Source organism: Pelodiscus sinensis, chromosome 8 (assembly GCF_052426305.1).
Source record: "Pelodiscus sinensis isolate ZL-2025 chromosome 8, ASM5242630v1, whole genome shotgun sequence".
Classification (NCBI taxonomy): Eukaryota; Metazoa; Chordata; order Testudines; family Trionychidae; genus Pelodiscus; species Pelodiscus sinensis.
In genome coordinates, this window is record NC_143059.1 from 50791691 (window position 1) to 50814244 (window position 22554).

The 22554-nt window shown below is 42.1% G+C and overlaps 1 long non-coding RNA gene across 3 annotated transcripts; it reads right to left on the reverse strand.

Moving 5' to 3' along the window:
- Positions 1-1234: 1234 nt before the first annotated feature.
- LOC149524009 (uncharacterized) lies at positions 1235-11551 on the reverse strand. 3 transcript variants are annotated; one of them, XR_016350179.1, is made up of 4 exons: positions 5395-11551; positions 4330-4356; positions 2663-2806; positions 1235-1479 (listed from the first exon to the last, which is right to left on the reverse strand). It is a non-coding gene; the product is annotated as an uncharacterized LOC149524009 (long non-coding RNA). The 3 variants fall into 3 exon arrangements; XR_016350180.1 differs by lacking the exons at positions 4330-4356; positions 5395-11551 and adding an exon at positions 3597-4206 and having other exon boundaries at positions 1239-1479; XR_016350181.1 differs by lacking the exons at positions 4330-4356; positions 5395-11551 and adding an exon at positions 3449-3589 and having other exon boundaries at positions 1239-1479.
- Positions 11552-22554: the final 11003 nt, after the last annotated feature.

Genomic DNA, 22554 nt, shown 5'->3' on the forward strand with positions numbered 1-22554 from the left:
ATGATGAATCTTGATTTGCATAGGAAATCCAGTAGTTGTAACTGAACCCTGAGTTAAGATAACTTGCCCTGAAGGACGTGTGACATAGAAAAAAAACTCAGAGGAAATTACAGAGCAAGGTAATAAATATTTTATCCTTTTTAGCTTGCAGTGTGAACTTAGGCTAAAGTATTAGTGAACAGGAGCTGTGTCATTGGGATTTATAAGGTGAACTGATCTTCTTTAGTGGTAGAGATGTAGCCGTGTTAGTCTGGGGTAGCTGAAGCAAAATGCAGGACAATGTAGCACTTTAAAGACTAACAAGATGGTTTATTAGATGATGAGCTTTCGTGGGCCAGACCCACTTCCTCAGATCAAATAATGGAAGAAAACAGTCACAACCATATATACCAAAGGATACAATTAAAAAAAATGAACACACATGAAAAGGACAAATCACATTACAGAACAGAAGGGGGATGTGGGGGGGGGGGAGGGGGGGAAGGAAGGTGAATGCCAGTGAGTTAATGATATTAGAGGTGGGGAAGGGGAAATGTCTGTGAGTTAATAGTATTAGAGGTGATAATTGGGGAAGCTATCTTTGTAATGTGTAAGATAGTTGGGGTCTTTATTTCTCCGCACCGGACTTAATAAAGACCCCAACTATCTTACACATTACAAAGATAGCTTCCCCAATTATCACCTCTAATACTATTAACTCACAGACATTTCCCCTTCCCCACCTCTAATATCATTAACTCACTGGCATTCACCTTCCTTCCCTCCCCCTCCACATCCCCCTTCTGTTCTGTAATGTGATTTGTCCTTTTCATGTGTGTTCATTTTTTTTAAATTGTATCCTTTGGTATATATGGTTGTGACTGTTTTCTTCCATTATTTGATCTTCTTTGTCTTCTTTTTTCCTTATGTCTAGGATCCAAAGGAAAATATGGATAGGCTGCAGATTCTCAGGTAGGAAGATATGACTGATGATGTTTATTCCTTTTTCCTGACATGTCTAGTAGGGGTAACGCTGGAACTTTTACAGTGCTGTGGAGGAAAGAGATGGGGGCCATCTAACACAAGAACATAAGAACTGTTTTTAATGTTTTCAGTCAGCACCATTTTGTTCCCAGAATGTATTCCGTATTTGGACAAATATTTTTGAAAATGGATTCAACACCGCTTGGTGCTTCCTTGCTTGTTGTTTTTGCCCTCCTTAGCTTCTATTCCAATTTCTTTTACCTTCCACTCACTCCTCTGAGAGCATCCAAGAGGTCACACAGCTCTGTCCTATTATTTTCAAAACTCTTGGCTAGATCAACAGGAGCAAAGGCATCACTGAGCTGATCTTAGCTCTTTGGAACACATAGTGAATAAAAGTCTGGAGGCAATGTAGTACAACTAAACTCAAGTTTACTAGAAAACCTTAAACAACATAAGCAAGCAATTCAATGATTTGCATAACCAGAACAAATGTTGGCCAGGTTTTCTCCGCTCCTGTGAAAGATACAGATAAGGGTTGAAGTCATTAGGGATTTTACATTGTAAATAGGTTTCACACTTGTGAGGCCTGAGTCACTACATATTTGTATGGACTCTAGCCTGCCATACAGCAACAGTGGCCCTTTCATGGATTGATAACTAGTTAAAAAACAGGAAACAAAGGGTAGGAATAAATGGCAAGTTTTCCAAGTGGAGAGAAGTAACTAATGGGGTCCCCCAAGGGTCTGTCCCAGGGCCAATCCTATTCAACTTTCTTATAAATGATCTAGAGAAAGGCGTAAACAGTGAGATGGCACAATTTTCAGATGATACCAGACTGCTAAGATAGTTACGACCAAAGCAGTCTGTGAAGAGATCAAAAAGATCTCACCAAACTAAGTGATTGGGCAACAAAATTGCAAATGAATTTTAATGTTGGTAAATGCAAAGTAATGCACATTGGAAAAAAACAATCCCAACTACACCTACAAAATTATGGGGTCTAATTTAGCTACAACTACTTAAGAGAGAGATCTTGGAGTCATTACCAATAGTTCTCTGAAAATATCCACTCAGTGTGCAGCAGCAGTCAAAAAGCAAATAGAACATTAGGAATCATTTAAACAGGGATAGAGAATAAGACAGAAAATATCTTAATGCCTCTATATAAAACCATGGTACGCCCACATCTTGAATACTGCGTGCAGATGTGGTCGTCTCATCTCAGAAAATATATATTGGCATTGGAAAAGGTTAAGAAAAGGGCAACAAAAATGATTAGAGGTTTGGAACGGGTCCCATATGAAGAGACATTAAAAAGACTTGGACTTCTCAGCTTAGAAAAGAGGAAAGTAAGGGGGGGATATGCCAGAGGTCTATAAAATCATGACTGGTGTGGAAAAAGTGAATAAGGAAAAGTTATTTACTTATTCCCACAATATAAGAACTAGGGGTCACCAAATGAAATTAACAGGCATCAGGTTTAAAACAAAAGGAAGTTTTTCTTCACTCAGCACATAGTCATCCTCTGGAACTCCTTGCCAGAGGAGGTGGTAAAGGCTAGGACTTTAAAAGGGTTCAAAAAAGAGCTAGATAGATTCATGGAGGTTAGGGCCATCAATAGCTATTAGCCAGGATGGGTAGGAATGGTGTTCCTAGCCTCACTTTCTCTGAAGGTGGGTGACAGGGGAGGGATTACCTGTTGTGATCCCTCTCTCTGGGACATCTGGTATTGGCCACTGTCGGCAGACAGAATGCTGGGCTGGCTGGACTGTTGGTCGGGCCCAGTATGGCTGTTCTTATGTTGACCTCCAGTAGCTGCAGGAGAATCATTTCTGAGATTCTGGAGAAAAAAAAAGAACTTTAGAGAATCTAAAAAGCCCTGAAAATGCAACTATACAGAAATATCCACTATGCTAGACTTCATTGTCACCTTGCCCACCACCGACACATATACTTTGAAATGGGAAAACTCCAAGTTAGCCATCGAGGAGTAAGAAGAATGGGTCTTATTCTGCATCCAAAGAACGCATCCGCTTTTCCGAATTTTTTTTTGGAAAAGCAGACACATTCTTTTGTCATCCCTGTAAACCTCATTTTATGAGGAAGAAGGGATGTGCCAAAAGAAGAGGTTTTTCCAAAATTTGGCACTGTGTGTGTAGATGTGCCAAATTTTGGAAAAGCCTCTTCCGAAAGAAAAGCGGAAAAAGATATGCAAATTGTGGTTCACAATTTGTGTGGCTTTTTCCGACTTTTCTTTGTTGTGTAGACACACCCAGGATGGGCAGGAATGGGGGTCCTTAGGCTCTGTTTGTCAGAGGCTGGGCATGGAGGACAGGGGATGGATCACTTGATGACTTCCTATTCTGTTCATTCCCTCTGGGGCACCTGGCGTTGACCACTGTTGGAAGACAGGACACTGGGCTAGATGGACCTTTGCTCTGACTCAGTATGGCTGTGACAAGTTAAGACTCAGGTACATTACCTTTCTTTTACAGACCAATACTGCAGTCCCTGCTGAAGGTGCTCAGTAGCCCATCCCCAAGCTTGGCTGTTCTGTCTCTTCCCTCTCGCATGATTAATGTGCACTATTGTTTGCTGCCCTTTGTTTATCTGACTCTTCTGTTTCTTACCTTTTCCTGTCAGTCACCCTCTAGTTTGGCTGGTTGTGCTCACTGCAACCCCTGGCACGGCCAGCTATAATTTCTGCAGCACGGTTGCCCTTCTGCTTGTTTGGCTCTGTTGCCTGAGGCTGCCACTTAAATTAAAGTCTGATCTCAATGCTGCAACTCATGCTGAGTATTGACTCTAGTCCCAAGGTCGATGTTGTTGAAAGAATGTAATATAACTGTAATCCCCTACCCTGTCCCAGATTCCTTTAACTGGGACAGAGAGAAGGTGCTCTTGCTGTTTGCTGCCTAGGGCAGGAAGAAACCACAACACCCTGAGCAAAAAGATCTGCCTCCTCAACTCCAGGGTAAAGGGCAAGAAGGAGCAGATGCACTTTGCTATCTGGGGTGAGAGAATAATTTCAGCCACTTGGGAGTGTTGTGGATCATCTGCTTTTAAAAAAATAATTCATTGTATGATGTAGCTGTCACATATAGGCCAGTGTATTTGCAGAGTAGAGGCGAATTTTGTGAGTTAAGGAGGAAGAGGAGCTTTATTAGAGAGCCACAAGAAAAGAGAGAAAATTTATTTGGCTTGAATTATTCTAAAAAGGGGGAAATAGTTAGAAATTAAACAACACCTATGGCTCTCCCTTCCCTACAAAAAACAGTTATGAGTTAAAGACCTTTACATAAAGTAAATTGATCTGGATCAAAGGACAAAAGAGCAAGTAAGCATATCCAAACTCTTGATTACCTTTTTTCACAGGGTCCCCAAGTGCTACTGTAATCCAAAATAGCAAAAATTAAAGATACAAGAATTAATAAAATAGATAGTAATAGCAATAGAAAATCCTGGTTAGTTCATGGTTTTAGCAAGTAACAAATTAGTGGAAATCTTTTGAGATGTAAATTTTCATAAGACTGAGTGTAGTTTATGGATTTAGTCTGCACCTACAAAATATGTGCCTGCAAATCTGTTGCCTTCATCTAAATTGTAGACACAAATCTTTGTAGTAATGTTTCAATAACCTGATTTAGGGAGCAAACTGGGTAATGAGACATATACTTATTGAGATATATGTACTCAGTTTGTGAGTGCAAAAAGTGCAGATGGGCCTTTTGCATCCCCAAATTTTGAAACTGCATTTTTCACATTAAAAATTGCATCTGCAAATAGGAAGGCTGGCCCTCAGCCTAGAAGAAACTTTGCCATAATGTGGAAACAACTGCAGATTTTAAAAGTGAATAATTAGAAATATAGGTTATTAGAAGATTTACCCAGTGTTGTTCGGGTCCTTAATTTTTATTTTTTTTGAAAATAAAATGAAAATGTACATGAGGGGTTCAGTAGGCGGGCTGCCTTGTGGAGGAAGGACTCCCCCCACCCATTGCAGTATCTTGCAGCCAGGTGAGAAGTACCTCTCCTTGACTGAAGCAGCTCCAGTGGGCATAGTTGGGTAGGGGTGCACGTCTCCTGAATGGGGCAGGTCCAGGTTAAGCTGGGCAGGGGCCATGGAAGGACCACCCGTCCCCTGGCAGCGGCAACTCTGGGGCAGCGCGGGGTTGGATGGCATGGCTGGGGGGGAGGAACCCCCTCTTCTAGCAACAGCATGGAGCAGTTGTTGCTGGGAGAGGAGCAGAGATGCTCCCTCCCATGGCCCCAGCACAGAGCTGCCATAGCTGGGAGGGCACAACCCTCTTCTGGCCCAGAACAGAGCTGCTGTAGTCCCTGAGCCCACCCTGGACTGTGACGCGATGTGGTCACAGATGACCCCTCGGGGGTGAGTCCTGGGGCACTGACACAGCCACTGCCACTCACCTTCCTGCTCTCTGGGGCTTCTCACTGCCAGTTCCTGCTGGGCCAGCTCTGCTGGTCTCCCTCAGCCAAGGCCCCGAGCTGAGATGCCTGCCCCTACCAGAAAGCAGTAGAGACGCTGAACCTCTTTAGCTCCAAGGAGAGTGAAGTTTAGGGCCCTGCTTCCTGAGATACCACTCCCCAAATGGGATCAAATCCCAAAGAATTAGGTAAGCCACCTTTAACAATGGAAGGGAGAATGTACACACTGGTTGCCTCCCCAGGTAACTGTTACTTACACTGGGGCTGATAGTGATTTTATTAAGTACAAGTAATAGGATTTAAGTAGTAATAAGTGAGAACAGGCAAAAGAAACAAAAACACTTGGCTAATTGTACACTGAAACCTTAGTACAAACGTACTCAAACTCACCCTATAACCTCTTTTTCAGCTGCCCCTCCAAACCAGGGCTGCCTCCCCTACCCTGGGGTCTTCTGCTCCTTTTCTTCAGGTGCAGCCAGCCAAAAGACCAAGGCCTCTGCTTTCCTATTCTTTTTGTTAAGGACTTGAGGCAACTCCCTACCAACCACTGCTCAGACTTAAGGACAAAAGAGATTGTTTAACAGTTGAGTGTAACACCCTCCGTGTCTCTCATTCACACATTTGAAACCCACAAAGTATTTTCCATACCATATGTCTAATTTTACACACACAAATGATACATACATCAAAGTAAGATAAGCAGAACCAGTGGATCGTTACATGAAGATTGATAGGTTACACAAAGTAATTCGTTCAAAGCACCTTTGAGTTACATATATTCATGTCCATAAGTACATTTCATAAAGCATGGTGGGGAGAGTCTATCACAGAGCTGCTGTAGTCCCTGAGCCCAGCCTGGACCCTCTTTCAACAGTCACTCAGTTATGTCAATTTTGAGGACTGTTCTTGATGTGGTGATTCTGTCTCTTTTCTGGTTGGTATTATGAAAAGCAATCCTATTCCAGACGCATCCCATTTTCGAGGCACAGCCAAACTCTTATGTTGCTTTAAGTTAAGATAAGAGTAAGCTAAATACTGAATTTGGTGGTCCTAGCTCCTACTGTTTAGGAGTAGTTCTTGAAAAAACAGAAAAACACACAAAGGGTGCGTCTACACTGCACTGTTATTTCGAGATAGCTATTTTGTTATTTCAAAATAACAATGTGAGCGTCTACATAGCCATTTCGTTATTTTGAAATAATATTGAAATAACGGACAGCTTATTCCAAAATCTGTAAACCTCATTCTACGAGGAATAACACCTATTCCAAAATAGCTATTTCGAAATAAGATGTGAGTAGACGCTCCACTGCTGCTATTTTGAAAGAGTCCCTCACCAGGGCTATTCTAAGTTATTCCTCCCTAGTACCTCCTAGGGCTCTAAACTGAGATTGCACATCTACATTAGGGAAGCCTCCCTTGGACTAATTTTGAGGGTTCCCTGCAGTGTAGATGTGCTATTTTGAAATAAGCCATTTCAGAACAGCTATTCTGGAATATCTTATTTCAAAATAGCCATGCAGTGTAGACGTCTCCAAAAAGACAGACAAACTCTTTCAAATATATATAGTAGATGTAGAGAAAATATCCCTAATGGAAAAGTCATACAGAATTTCATATGGTTCAAACCTGTAATAGGGGTCACAATAAACTATCTAGAAATCTCTGTTATGTAGTATAACAGAGAATGCCACTCTTTCTTTGGATTTTTTAACCACCCTATAACACTATATCCTAAAGGAATTGTTTTCTATCAAAATCTATAGGATAGTCCAATAAATTATAGAAAAAATTGTTTTAAATTATGTAGTATTTGCATTACAGAGGTGCTTAGAGACTTCATTCAAGATCAGGACCCCAGTGTGCAAGACCCTGTACCAACACATAGCTAAGAGGCAGTCCATGTCCCAAAGAACATATAGTCTAAATAGACAAGGTGAAACTGAGAAAGGAAACAGAGAAGGTCATTGGTCAGAGCTAGGAATGAAAGTCATGTGTCTAGTCTAAGGATCACATTCTTTTTTTCAATTAAATTCTACAGGAGTTTTTAAAAGGCAGATTTTACACAAACTCTTGGTTAATAAAATTTACAGGGCCAAATCTTTGTGCCCTAGAAATCATGCAGTTTCATAAGGGAAGTGTGTAAAGAATTTTCCTCCTCTTTGACCTCTGTTCCTATTCAAAGAGACACAGACACTTTCACTGTTTACTTATTAGCCATGTGCCAGGGCAATAGAAACTTGGAGGTTAGATAGAACTGGGCAGGAAGTAGTTTTCCCATCCTGCTAAAATGTTTGAGACTTTAGATTTTTTTTTCCTGCTCCACCTTTGATGAAACCAAGACGCTCAACCAGGGCTAATGAAAGACGTCACCAGGCCCTGGGGAAGCCAGCTCCACGCTCTCCAGAAGGTGCTGGCCTCATAGGGAAGGGGTGTGATTAGGCTAGCCTCTACCAGCCAGCCCTTCAGTGTTGCCTGCAGAGCACAGGGTGCTTGTTATGCAGATAAGAAGCACATGGGATCTTTTTCAGGGGGAAAGGCAATGCATCACATTTATTGATAATATAACATGGAAAGCAGCATATGCATTCACACACACACATACAGACACACACGTCCTGCAAATGATCTTATAATTATTAGTCTATTGTGGCTCAAGTAAATCTACTGGCCATTTATATTGAACATGAGTGAGGATCTGGGTACTATCAATCATAATTCATGTCTATGAGGCTTGGCTTTGCAGGACGGAACCCAGAGTCCCTTGGCAAGGACACTCCATTTTTATACTTGGTAAGATCCTATTTGAATCTATAGGTTTTTGCAATGTCATGCAGCAATCCGTGATGTGTAAATCTTGGGGTTTTCCCCGCAGTTATCCTTTGATATTTATAGTCAGGTTTCCCATCATTATCTCTTGTTTGTCTTCTCCCCTTTTGGGAGATTCCCTCCAATTTCTCTCACTGCATCCTCAGCTGCTGGGAGCAGTATCGTGAGTATCTCTGTGAGCTCTCCCTGCTATGGAATGCCAAAGCAGCAAAGTAGCCTGGGCCCCACCTCCTGCAGCAGCAGTCTGCCTGCCGCTGTATTCCTAGTGCAGGGAAGAACAAGAGCAGTCCAATGATTTTTTTCTTTGTTCCCCAAACAGAGCAGTTCAATCAGCTGTCAGATATTCCCCAGAGCTTTGAAAGGGGAGGGACACAAGGTTGCAGGGCAGTGGAGATCAAAATGCTGGGCACAGCCATCAGAGAAGGCATTGTGGGATACTGGCAGAAACCAGTTCTGTGGACAAAATCAACAGCAGTGTCTACACTGGCTCTTTGTCGACAATAAAGAAAGAGGGAAAGAAAAAAAGTCTCTCAAAGGGGTGGAAGTTTTTTTGTTACCAAATTGGGTGTTTTTCCCAACAAAAGTTATATTGCAGCATGAATGCTCTTACTGTTTTGTCAGCAAAAGGTATTTTTGGCAACAAAACTTGGTAGTGTAGACATTCACAACTCCAACACAATTAATATACAAAGAGACATACAATGATGCCTACTTAGCTCTGTTCTTTGAACAGTGTGTGGGGGGAAACAAATCAAACCTTTTCAGGGAGGGAAAGCCATATAGCATCCTGCCCAGAATAACCTTCCCTTACCCCCTCAGAGCTCTGAAAGTCAAGCACCTGCATTTGCAAGATTCTTTCTGCTAGCTGTAAGCCCTTTCATTTGGAACAATTTAGCACAATCCTTCTTTTCTGTATTCCCACAAAATTACGAACATTGGTAGTAATATTTTAGCTACCCCTGCATTTAATACAAACATAGCTGGTGTTGGGTGACAAATTTAATTGGTTACAATGAGCAAAATACTACTCCATCTGCTGAATATCTAACAAATATAAGCAAAACAGGAGTAAACTCTTTTTACATAAACACCCAAGTTTTCTCTCTCATTCCAGTTAGCTGCAATGGAAGTTCACAACTTGCTTACAGATACAATTCTGGTGAAAAGTTTCAGTTTTAATGTTTTGTCAGAAAGTTTCCAACAAGTTCACAATGAAGGGATTAAATAATGTAATCTCAGGATTGTGTTTTGTCAATATTGTCCCTGTTACCAGGTCCGGCACGGCGTCCCTCGTCTCCTGGCGCCCAGAGCATGCGTGGCCCCACCCCCAGGCATGCGGCGCATGCGTGGCACCACCCCCGGGCATGTGGCGCATGCGTGGCCCCACTCCCGAGCACACAGAGCATGCGTGGTGCCACCCCCGCCCGGCCAGACAGTCCCTGGTGGTAGTCCAGTCAGCCCGTAGCTTGGGCCGGCTCTGCTGTTACAGTCTCATATATAGGTTCTTAGCAGTGATTAGAATTTAGTTTATACAGTGTAATTATTTTGCATAATCAATCTTTCTATGTAGCTAATAAAAACAAGTGGGATATATATTTTGGTTAAAAGAGGTTGGGAGTTTATTAAAATTATAAATTATGGATTTGACTAATGCAGAATAATAAGATTGAGCTATATCGTGTATTCATTAGCGTAATCATTCTATTTTTTCCTAATATTCTGTAGTTATTAGAAATTTTGTGCCCTATTAACCTTCTTTGAACTTCTTCCACAGCTTCTCATTGCTTTAAAAATGAATAACTTACAGAGAATCCTAGTGCAAACACCAGTCTATGAGCGCTGCAGCAAGTTAAGTTACAAATTGCAATCAATAAAGCAAACATCATGGAGAGAACATAATGATCCCTTCTCCTCTACTTACTAGGACCCCCTCCCCCAAGCTAAAAGAAAGCAAACACTTCTAGAGCAAGATAAACATCTAAAAATTATATTTACACCCATCCTAATTCTACATGTTTAAAGAAGAGTAAGAGATTTAAAGTCAGACTGGTTTTAATAATAAATCCCTATTTTACAGAATCTCACATGGAATGGATCCAAAATACCCTTTAAAATAATGGGCTAATTTCAGCCCAGCTTTCCCAGGCAAATGTGCTTTTGGAGGTACCATGCACAGTATAATCTAACGAGGAAAAATTTCAACAGCAGGAAGCGTATATTTGATGGCGGTCAGAGAGACATAGGGATGAATGCAATGAGGTGCTGTGCAGAAAGGAGGGCATCCAAGAGTAACTAAGGCCTGTGTTGACATGGCACATTGCTTTACCAATCAGTCTCATGCCAATAAAAGAATATTCCCAGCCATCTACCCAATACCTGGCTTATTACCAATCTTTAAACTGCATCCAGTGTGAGGGAGGGGAATGGATCAGCGCTGATGTCACACTACCCATCATTTCCCAACCCTGAGGGAAGCTAATGATCCAAGGAGTGCAACAAATTTGGTGATGAATCTTGGTCATGTGCTAACTGCGGTATGTTTCATGTATGCTAAGAAGAAGACTGCATCCAATGGTATTCCAGAAAATGCCTGGAAAAACAGGCCCTGTTGCCTACTCTGAAGGTAAGATCATTAGATCAGACAGATTGAGGTGGCTTAAGAGAATGGTATACCCAACCACATCCCCATGCAATATCTTTGCTGGTTTATGAACTCATTGTGCTTGCAACTTACAGCTTCTACATTACTTCCACAGCATTCCATTCTGATTTATGAAAAGTTACAGTGGATTCAGTATTGGGCATCAGCTCCAGCTGCTTTGCACTGGTCAGGCGGTACAAGAAACTGGGAAGTGACTCTAGAGGTGCAGAAGAGGAATACCGGGGAATGTTCAGGTAGCACAAAGTCCATATAACTGACTATCCCCCTGCAAAATTGGAGCACAGTGAGTTGACAGAAAACAGACCCTTGCCACATCCCCAACCATTTAAAGCAAACTGTTAGTTACTTTATATTTTCTAAGGGGTTGGTTTTGCCCTCAACTAGCCAAGTACCAAAAAGGTAGTTTAGAGCCACCTTTTCACACCCTGGGGACTGATATCATTATATTGTTTTAAAGATGATTCTCAGTCAGAAATTAAACAATCAACTCATTGCCAAGCCTCTGCCATTGTCTGCAAATATTGTTAAACATTCAGAATTGCATCTTAAAAATACAGTGGCTTCTACTGAGCATGATCATCAGGGTTCGAAATCAAGACTTTTAGCACCAAAGCACACACCACTCATGACAGTGCTTGAGGTGGACCTCTCTGACCCCCCCACCTAAATTTTAATTTCTGTATTGCTATAACCCCCTCATTTCCCCATCCTATCACTTGGGGTGGCCCTCCCTGCACCCCCTCTGCCTGCAGGCATTAGTTGCCTATGCCTTGAGCTAAAAGAGTAATTCCCTTTAACTTTCAGCAGTTTTCTGCCATTTTCTAGGTGTACTTATTACTAGAATGGGGACAGGACAAATAATTTACAAGTGTGTTTCATAAACACAGCTGGGTGCCGTGCTTATTACCATGAGTGGTTTTGGTGATATCCGAGTAGTAATGTTATTTTCCCTAAGGGAGGTAACAATATTGATTTTGAAGATTTAGCACTGTTAATAAACTTAAACATTTCAAGCACACAGTCAGCTCTACATTCTTTTTCCAAACTAAAGCAGAATAGACAATTATGAGATACAGTTATTGTTTTTTTACAAAGTGTACCTAGCAAAATCCTGACTGATGGTCTTCTTGGAAAACACTACAAAAATATTATATTAGCCGGTGTTCACTACCATACCCTGCAGTACTAAGATGTAGTATAGTAGTCACCTGTGAAAATGGAGCTCCATCACTCTTGCTGTTTCAGTTATAACTGTGTAGAATATAAATTTAAATACTTAAAGGTTTATAACGTGCTCATATAAATCACATCATTGTTAACCTTGGACTATAGTCTGAGTCTAGAACTGGTTTTATTTGCTTTACAAAATGTAATTCGTATCTGATTTTTTAAAAATCTTATTTACAGGATAACAAAGGCTCAGTGTTGATCATTTTATTCTGCTTATCTAAACAAATGTTAAATAAATTTTCGCAGGCCATTGTTAGGTAAACTAAGCACGTATTGTATTTAAATAAATAGGTAAATTAATGAATTTTTAAAAATAAGCAACTGTGCATGCAAAGTTACTTAAAAATCATGCTGCTTAATTCTCATTTTATATGCAGTCTGTGGTAGTATTTGAGTGTGTCTGTATCATATCAATGGTCTTATATTTATAAATAACTAGGCCAAATTCTGCTTTGTGGTAGTACTTCAACCTGGCAGATCCGACCATCTGAAGATTCTTCCAGCATAGGTGAATTGTCTAGTATCTTAAGGCTAGATCCTTCCTGTGACGGTGAGTCGGGGATCCTCCGATCCTGCAGCCCGGTAGCAGCAAGAACAGATTCCACCAGCCTGTAGAACTGAAAGGGTTTGTTGCTTTTCCAGGATACAGCACGCATAGATGTGATGTGTCAACAGGAGTGTGGGCCAGGATGCCTCAGATCCCTTGAGATGGGGTCCTTGGGCCCCTAGATTCCAGCCCCCTCCTTAGTCTGTCTCCTTCATGGTTCCAGCCCAAGACTGCCTCTTTCCCCGCATACTCACTTCCTTAGTTCCCTCGCTGCCCTCAACCGGTCAGACCGGTTGGGTATCTTTCTATGTGACCTAGGCAGCCCACCTGCTGGGCAGCGCTCCGGACACCGGCCAGCAGGGGTCACCCGCAGCCCACAACCCAAGCACAGCAACCAGCAAGGTACTGACACTACATCTCAGTTCCTCACACCTAGTTGCTAGCACCTGGGCATAGCTAGTGTACCCCTGAAACTGGCAGATACACAGCTGTTGGAAAACTTCATGGGAGGTGTTGGTGGCTGGTGTAAAATTTATTCTGGGGACCAACCAAGCATTTGGGAACCATCTGGATTTGGCAAAAGTTAAAATTAGCTTAGTACAGGTTGAACCTCTCTAGTCCGGCACTCACTTGTCTAGCAACATTCATGGCCCGGCACAGTTTTAGTTAGCCAGATTTCCACATATCATGGGTATGACCAAGTTTCCTGCAGTCTCATAAAGTTTCTTTACAAACTTCTAACTGCTTTAAAGTTTGTATCCTGGCTGTTAATGTTGTGTGCTGTTATTTAGCTCTAAATGTCATCTAAGAGCCCAGTAAGCAGTGGAAGTGTTGGTAATGCTGATAGACAATATTGATTTCCAATGGTTTGGCAAATCCTGTGGTTTGGCATCGGTCAGATCCCAAGGGTGCCAGATTAGAGAAGTTGTACCTGTACCACATTTGTGCTTCCCATTTGCCCAGGTCTTGTGTAGAGCACTGCTAAGTTGAACAAGAGAATGTGGCCCAATTATGTTTAATGTAAACAGAAAATGTACTTTATTTAACAACTATGGATAAGTACAGAATCATCTTGAACATAATCCAGAATTGTTATCCAGCCTTTACCGTGGGTATTATTCTGAATAGTCAGCAAGAGCTCATAGGCAATAAAACTATTTTGCGGAGATAGGTTGTATGAGTGGTGGGAGGCTCTCAAGGCCACATTGAATTCTGCATTCTGATTAAGCTCTCTGTGGTCCACAGAATGTTACTGTTTACACAGAAAATGATGCATTTAGAATATATGTGTATCAGTGGGTAGTTAAAGACAGTATATCCAGGAATGCGGAAGAGCAGCTTTTAAATGCCACTAAAATTATTTTACCTGTAAATAGAATAAACCATCTCCACTTTCCTCTCTCTAATGTGCTCTGCATGAATGTCAAGTAGAATTATGTCACAAAAAGACAGAAACCATGGGGGCTGTAAACAAGGGAGGCCTTCTGAGGGAGAGTGATGCATTCTCTCTTTGATTTATATTGCAGTGCACAGAACAACAAATAGGCCAACCTAAAGGGAGGCATTTTTAGGACTCCATGAATTTTCATGTCAAACTAGCACGAGCATTTTTTAGTTCAGGTATTTCTATAAATATGAAATATGGGGAAAATTGACAATGGCGTAGTGAAGAGACACACTTCTACCTGTGCTTTGTGTGGAACCTTAATGCTAGTGCCACTAGGCTGTGCTAGAATACAATAGCCACTGCTTGCAGGAAAGCTAAAGTTTTTTCTAATAAGCTTAACACCCTCTGTGCAAATGTATTTATTTCGACGTGTCTTGTGATATGCCTACATTTATATTCAGTGCATTTTAAATACTGAAACAGTTTTGTCTTTATTGTAGGAAAGCGTGAACTGCAGGAGAAGGCACTGGTGAGCAAATGACAATGAAATCAGACATGCTCCTGAACCTTGCATTGCTCGATTTAGTGCTTGTTTTTGTACAGTTTAGAACTATTCATATTTTGCCTGATCATCTAGGGCCAAATTTTGTAGCATAACTTGTGGTGAATAGTGTCTTATTGAATATACTGACTGGAGCTCATGGGCCTAGTCAGAAAGTAAGGGCTACTCAGTAAGGGAGGCAGAATCAGGCCCATTTTTACTCTCCTTTTAATAGTAAAATAATGTTTTAAAAATTGTATGCTATGAGAAAACAGTAGTTTCATTCAGAAAAGCAGAATTTTGTTAAGTAAAGCTGTTCATTAAAGCAACAGCAAAATTATACCCCACTGCAAAGAGCAGAAGCCTGATGAATGCATAAGGACACTCTCTAAATGACTTAGCCACCTGCATTCTGCTACAAAGACCTTTTACATCTGCACTTGAAAGGGAATCCTCTGAACTGTCATTCATGTTAAAATTCGACACTTACCACCAGGGACTTAACAAGACTTTGAACTTTCTCACCCATTACCAAGACAGTTTCCCCAATTATCACCTGTAATACCATTAACTCACAAACATCCCACTCTCCCTACCTTTAATATCAGCAATTCACAGACACTTACCTTCCTTCCTCCCCCTTCCCACCCCCCCCGCATCCCCCTTCTGTTCTGCAATGTGATTTGTCCTTTTCATATTTGTTCATTTTTTTTAATTGTATCCTTTGGTATATATGGTTGTGACTATTTTCTTCCACTATTTGATCTGAGGAAGTGGGTCTGGCCCACGAAAGCTCATCATCTAATAAACCATCTTGTTAGTCTTTAAAGTGCTACATTGTCCTGCATTTTGCTAAGGCCCAAAAGGTTGTTTAATCTGCTAATGCAAAATGATGTTAGGAATTAAGGTAGCGGAATAATTTTTCTGACTGCAGTACAGTGAGGCTTTCTGATTTGATGAGCAGCTGGAGGTGTTCTGATAGTCTTGGGTTAGTTTGGGAAAAGAGCTTCAGGGCAAATAAGCTCTTTTGAAATAAACTTTATCACCCACTACAAATGAAGAGCTAGGTGGCAAATCAACCCCAGAATCACACTGTCTGCAAGCCTGGATCCTGAGTCTCTACTGTCTAGTACCTCGTGCTACCATTTATACTTCTGCAAGAATGACTGGATCACACGCGCAAAGGGCAATCAGCTCAGTATGACAGAATGTAACATCATAAGAACATAAGAACAGCTGTACTGGGTCAGACCAAAGGCCCATCTAGCCCAGTATCCTGTCTACCGACAGTGGCCAGCACCAGGTGCCCCAGAGAGGGTGGACCGAAGACAATGATCAAGTGATTTGTCTCCTGCCATCCCTCTCCAGCCTCTGACAAACAGAGGCCAAGGACACCATTTTATCCCCTGGCTAATAGCCTTTTATGGACCTAACTTCCATGAATTTATCCAGCTTCTCTTTAAACTCTATTATAGTCCTAGCCTTCACTTTGCACATGCATACTTAGTGCAACACATTTGAAAATCAGGCCCAAAGAACTTGAAAAGCAAGTTGTACAAGATTATAATGGGTGGGGTAGATACACCACCTTGCTCCACTCCATTTGAGCTGCTCTGTGGTGCTGCAAACTGTCCACATCTCCTAACTGGCATATAGCCACTATTCCTTCCTCTATGCCACATACTCCTTCAATTTAGTGCATGGGATATAGGGAGGTCTGGAGGTGCTTCAGCTATCTCCAGCTGGCAGACAAGTCATCTGAGAACCATTCCAGGCTGATATACATTATAGCAGCCTACAGGCTCTTCTAAACCTAAACAAAAGCTGGGTTGGGGAGGAGATCACTTTGCTGCACTGAGTAGTTCTCAACAGATAATTTACCTTGGAAAGATAAGTGCTTCTGAGAATGGAAAATGACACCTGAGAGATCTCTGAGTATGCTCTGAGAGGTCATGGAATCTGCATGATGAGAAAGAGAGATCCCATTACATAGTTAGGTTTACATATTGTTTCTGAATTCTTCCCTCCTTTCCCTGGGAGGTTCCAACCACCTCAGATGGCCTTCGGTCATTAGGTTTGTTTGAAATGAGCTCTCCTTGGCACAGTGTTCATTAAGATATCTTTTTATGGGGAACAAGAACCTTTCCATTCTTGCTGGAGCTTATGCTTCTGTGGACTACAAATTGGCTTACTCTTCAATAACTTCAACCCGGATTAGTGAAGGCTGTTTTAAGCAGCCCAGTTCAGTGTAAGTGGCTGTCATACAATGCGCATAGTTTTTATACATTAGGACAAATGAAACCACATTTTTGGGGTAATTTATTGTAACAGCATTGAAAAAATCCCCAAATTGAAAAAAACCCAGAGGTAGGACTAAGTGTCCCAGTTAATTTAGTTATCATTTTAGGAATATTATTTTTGAGAGTTATGAAAATTTGTATCTATATATGTAATACATCGTATTTTTAATTAGTCTGAGTTGCTGATGTACTTTTTAGAACCCATAAAGTCTTATGTACACATTGGGGAATAAAAACAGAACATTTATTTTTTCATTCACCTAAGCATTTATTATGTGCTCATCATTGTGTAACTCTAATGTGGGAACAAAGCCACCAAAACACAAGGCTGCCTTTTCTGAAACAGTATCATCAGCATGCCAGAATATAAGAGGAAGTGAAAGCAATGTTCCAATGAGGGGTCTGATAAGAGTTTTGTATTTATAATATATGCATCCCATGGAGCCTGTGCACCTGTTATATATTTAGATATATTTTTATAATGATCATCAAACATCCAGGCCTTGAAGATAAAGAGCAAACATTTTCTAAACTGCAGCCTAATTGGACCTTGCCAAGTGTGTACATACATCTAACATGCATACCAACTCTAAACTGACACATGAAAATGTGCACTTGAACACATAAGTGCTAACCTATCAAGTTACCCATTTTCCTGCTTATATTTGGATTGCTTATATGAAAATGTCCAATTTGGGAAGCCACTTTAGAAAAACTGCCACAATATGTTTTAAAAGGTTTGCAAAATGGCTGAGTAAGGATTCAAGTAAGGATGACTTTAGAATATCAACATGAGGTGGAACAGCTCATTTTGATAAAACAAACATGGATTTGTGAGCCCTTCGGCATAAGTTAGGGTATGTCTACACTACAAAGTTAATTCGAACTAACAGACGTTAGTTCGAATTAACTTTGATAGGCACTACACTAGCGCTCCGCTAGTTCGAACTTAATTCGAACTAGGTAAACCTCATTTCACGAGGACTAATGCCTAGTTCAAATTAGCTAGTTCGAATTAAGGGCTGTGTAGCCACTTAATTCGAACTAGTGAGAGGCTAGCCCCCCCCAGCTTTCCCTGGTGGCCACTCTGGGCACCACCAGAGAAACTCGTCTGCCCCCCTCCCAGCCCCGGAGCCCTTAAAGGGGCACGGGCTGGCTACGGTGCCCGTGCCAGGTGCAAGCCTGCCAGCACCCAGCCAGCAGACCCTGCACCTGGCACGGCTCGAGCCAGCCACCCGCTGCCACCCAGCCCTCCGCCTCTTCCCGGGACCAGGCTGGCGGCTCCCGGGAGCCTGCACAGGTCCGCAAGAGGCGGGCGCCCGCCTGGTCTAGTGCGGACATCGTGGACCTCATCCACGACCTCCGCACTAGGCACAGGAAAGTGGCCGTCTAGGGCAGGATAGCTGCCAGCCTGGCCACTCAGGAGCAGGTGTGCATGAAAATCAAGGTGGTCCACTGAGACCCCCGACCCTGAGCTTAGAATAGCCGTACTGGGTCAGACCAAAGGTCCATCTAGCCTAGTAGCCTATCTGTCAACTGCGGCCAACACTAGGGACCCTGGAGGGGATGGACCGAAGACAATGACCAAGCCATTTGTCTCATGCCATCCATCTCCAGCCTTCCACAAACAGAGACCAGGGACACCATTTCCCCCCCCCCCCCGGCTAATAGCACTCCATGGACCCAACCTCCATGACTTTATCTCACTTCTCTTTAAACTCTGTTCTAGTTCTAGCCTTCACAACCTCCTGGAGCAAGGAGTTCCACAGGTTGACTATTTGCTATGTGAAGAAGAACTTTCTGTTATTAGTTTGAAGCCTGCTACCCATTCATTTCATTTGGTGTCCTCTAGTCCTTCTATTATGGGAACTAATGAGTAACTTTTCTTTATGCACCCTCTACATACCACTCATGCTTTTATAGACCTCTATCATATCCCCCCTCAGTCTCCTCTTTTCTAAGCTGAAAAGTCCCAGTCTCTTCAGCCTCTCTTCATATGGGACCTGTTCCAAACCCCTGATCATTTTAGTTGCCCTCTCCTCTCCCACCCTCTCTCTTCCCCTCTCCCACCTCCTTTTCCCAGTCTCCCCGAGTTTTATTCAATAAAGAGAGTTTCTATTTTTGAACACACGTGTCCTTTATTTTGTACACCAGGAAAGGGGGCTAGCAAGGGGTAAGTGGAAGGAGGTGAGGGAGGAATGGGGTACGAGCCCCCGATGGGGAGGACTGGGGTGGCTCTGCGGGCTTCTTGGGGTGGAAGCTCTCCTGAAGCCCCTTGATTGACCCCCCCCCCCCCAGGGATGGCAGCCTGCGGCAAGTGTAGCCGGTCTGATGGCCAAGTGCTGTGATGTGCCGAGTGTGGGCACTTAGGGCACTCCAAGCCAGGACTGCTTTGCAAGTGGGGAACCCCTGAGAACTTTCTGTCCGGGGTGGGGGTCGGGTCCCTGTAAGCACAGCCCTCGGCTAGCCTGAGGCAGCAGCTCCACGCTCTAAGTCCTAATCTGATGCCCTGCCGGCACTGCTTCCGGCCAGCCTTAACCTCAGTTCAGAGTCCACTCAGTGTGGACATGCTAGTTCGAATTAGCAAAACGCTAATTCGAACTAATTTTTTAGTCTAGATGCACTAGTTCGAATTAGCTTAGTTCGAATTAACTAATTCGAATTAAGTTAGTTCGAGTTAGTGCTGTAGTGTAGACATACCCTTATAAAGTCTACCTTTCCCCTTCCTTCTCATTCATTAAGTATCACACCCAAACTAATGAAAACCCTATCTCAGATTCTGTACCCCTAATTCAAATTATAAAAACTACTACTACCAGCACTACCACAATGCCATTGTCTGCGCTGAAGAAAATGATTTGATAAGGGAACATGAATAGTCTTGCAATCAACTGCTTATCACACAGTTTTCCAATATAAGTGGAAATTTTTCTATTTAAAAATGTCTCCATACTCATATTATGCAGTGGTCCATTGTATATCTGTGTCTCAGCCAATCTGGGAAAAAATCTCCGCGAGAGATTAGTAAAAGCCTCTTGGTAACTGCTTAAAAGCAGAGATAAGACACTAGCATTTATGCATGTATATGTGGAATTCAAAACTATAATTTCATCTGACATTGTGTTAGATTACACAGAGAAGTTACAACTACAAATATACAAGGTCAGATCATGTTTCACATAAAATCAGACCACTTAATGCTCAAGATTTGGCATTGCCTGTAAGAAGATCCAGGTTTCTGACTCATATAGCAGAATAGACAATGTACAGGTTTGACAGATAATGAACTTTGATTAAGCACAGAGATGTATTTGCATCATAGGTGAGGCACAGGCTTCATTCAGGAAGCAGCAAGGCCTACTCAGAGGATGTCCATTTTGCTGTGATCATTTACTTGCAACAAACGTAAATGAATTCATCAGTGCTTTGCACGGTCCTTGAACCAACCTTAGGATTCTGGTAGTCCAGCTCCAAAGTTCTAGACTTTCGTCTTCTACCCATGAGACATTTTGAAAACCTTGAAGTGCAGGTATGAAATTCTCTTGCTTCTCCACAAGAAAAGTAATTTATTTGGCATAGTCTTGGTCAATGGACACTTCTTGACCAACCTTATTTATTCATTTATTTATTTAAAATATTTTTACCCCATCTCTCTATTTAAAATATTTCAGGCAGCTTACAAAAATGTTTAAAGTAAAATACAGAACCCCAAGGGGGGGGGCATAAAAACCTGTTAAAACACCTCAATACTCACACCTAAATACCAATAAAAGCACGGGTAAAAAGGGTGGCTTTGACCTAGTGCCAAAACAATGCCAACATTGGCACCAGGCGCATGGCCCGGGGTAGAGAAATTCCATAGTCTAGGATCAAAGGCTGAGAAGGCCCTGCTCTGCGTAGATGTCAGCCTTGATTACGATATGTGGAATAGTAAGAACACATGCCTGATATGTACCTCACATTGTGCAGAAACATAATGAAAGCTATGAGCCAATGTGCGCACTCACACCAGTTCCAGCGTGAAGATGGTACACCAAAGTTAGTAGAACATCTTGAATTCCAGCTCCCGTCATTGTGAACCAAAGTGCTAGCCTGTAGCCCACATCAAAAGCCACTTTGATGTCAATATGCTCGTGTGAAGCAGGCATTTAAATTCTCAATGCAGCTCAGCCAGAAGCAAGATCTAAAAGCAGCACCCATCATTATCTGCCTGTGAGTAAAACCTGATTGTTCTGGATGATGATGTCACAGAGCATCTGCATCCTATCAAACAGAGCATGAATGAAGACCTTTCCTTAGACCGGTAACAATGAGATCAACTTGTTTCCACACTCAGCATGAGATCCTTTATCATCTTATGGGTACACTATGAAATAGTGTTTCCATTCTGCTGGTATTCTGCCTGATGCCCACCATTTTAAGGACAGTTGATGCATGCCTATGATCACTGGTCTTACAACAACTTTGAGTAGTTCAGGTGAAATATGAACAGGTCTGTAACTTTCAGTTGGCTTTTTGTACTTCCTTGAGCATCAATCAGAATTTCTCCCTGGGTCTGCAACCATGCGGTTTGCTAGGTCACAGCGCTCTGGATGGTCATCAGCAGGTGTGTGGTTTAGCATGCTTTCAGAATGTGTTTTCCATCTGTCCAGGAATTTGTCTGCTGATGTCAGGGAGAACCATTTAGTTTTGTGATCAGAAAATGTTATGACATCAGGCAAGCATGGGATAGCTCTGTTAGCAGAATGCAGATCACTGTGTTTCAGGCTGTCCTCTGCTTTGCTGACTAGGAAATTAATGTCAATCTTGCAGCCACATTTTGCCATGCCCTGGAATATACCTTTCAATTGTTTACATTTTTGGACATCTCTCTGCTTGATGTATTAGTGAAAAGGCAGAATCATGCCTAGGCCACTTTAGAAATCCAAGGTTTCTTGTGCAACCAGCTGAAGTGGATTGTTTCAGCTTGCTGTAGCATTATATAGCACTTCACCTATCACTCCAGACAACCTGTATTGTCCAAGAAGATTATGTTTGTGATCTTCAATGGCTTGTGTGCATTTCATGGCTTCACCATGATTCTCTGAAAGATGCTGGACATTATAGTGGTGGTGGACATCTGGCTTGTGAGCAGTTGGCAGATTCAGTGAGTGCTGAGTGACAGCTAAGGCTCGTCTACACTGGCCCCTTTTCCGGAAGGGGCATGTAAATTTCAGCAGTCGTCGTAGGGAAATCCGCGGGGGATTTAAATATCCCCCGGCGGCATTTAAATAAAAATTGTCCGCCGCTTTTTTCCGGCTTTTAAAAAAGCCGGAAAAGAGCGTCTAGACTTGCCCCAATCCTCCGGAAAAAGTGCCCTTTTCCAGAGGCTCTTATTCCTACTTTGAAGTAGGAATAACTTTTCCATTTCTAATACATCTTTTTTATATGGGATAACCAGGACTGTACACAGTATTCAAAGTCTGGGCATTCCAGGGATTTATGCAGTGCCATTATGTTATATATTATATATTTCCTAAGATGCATCACTGCACTCATAATAGCATCATAAACTTGTATGCATTTTTAAGGCATGCACACTTCCTGAGCATCCCCTTGTGGCCCAGCATAGCACTGCAGGAGTGTGCACTTTAATTTCCCTGATTG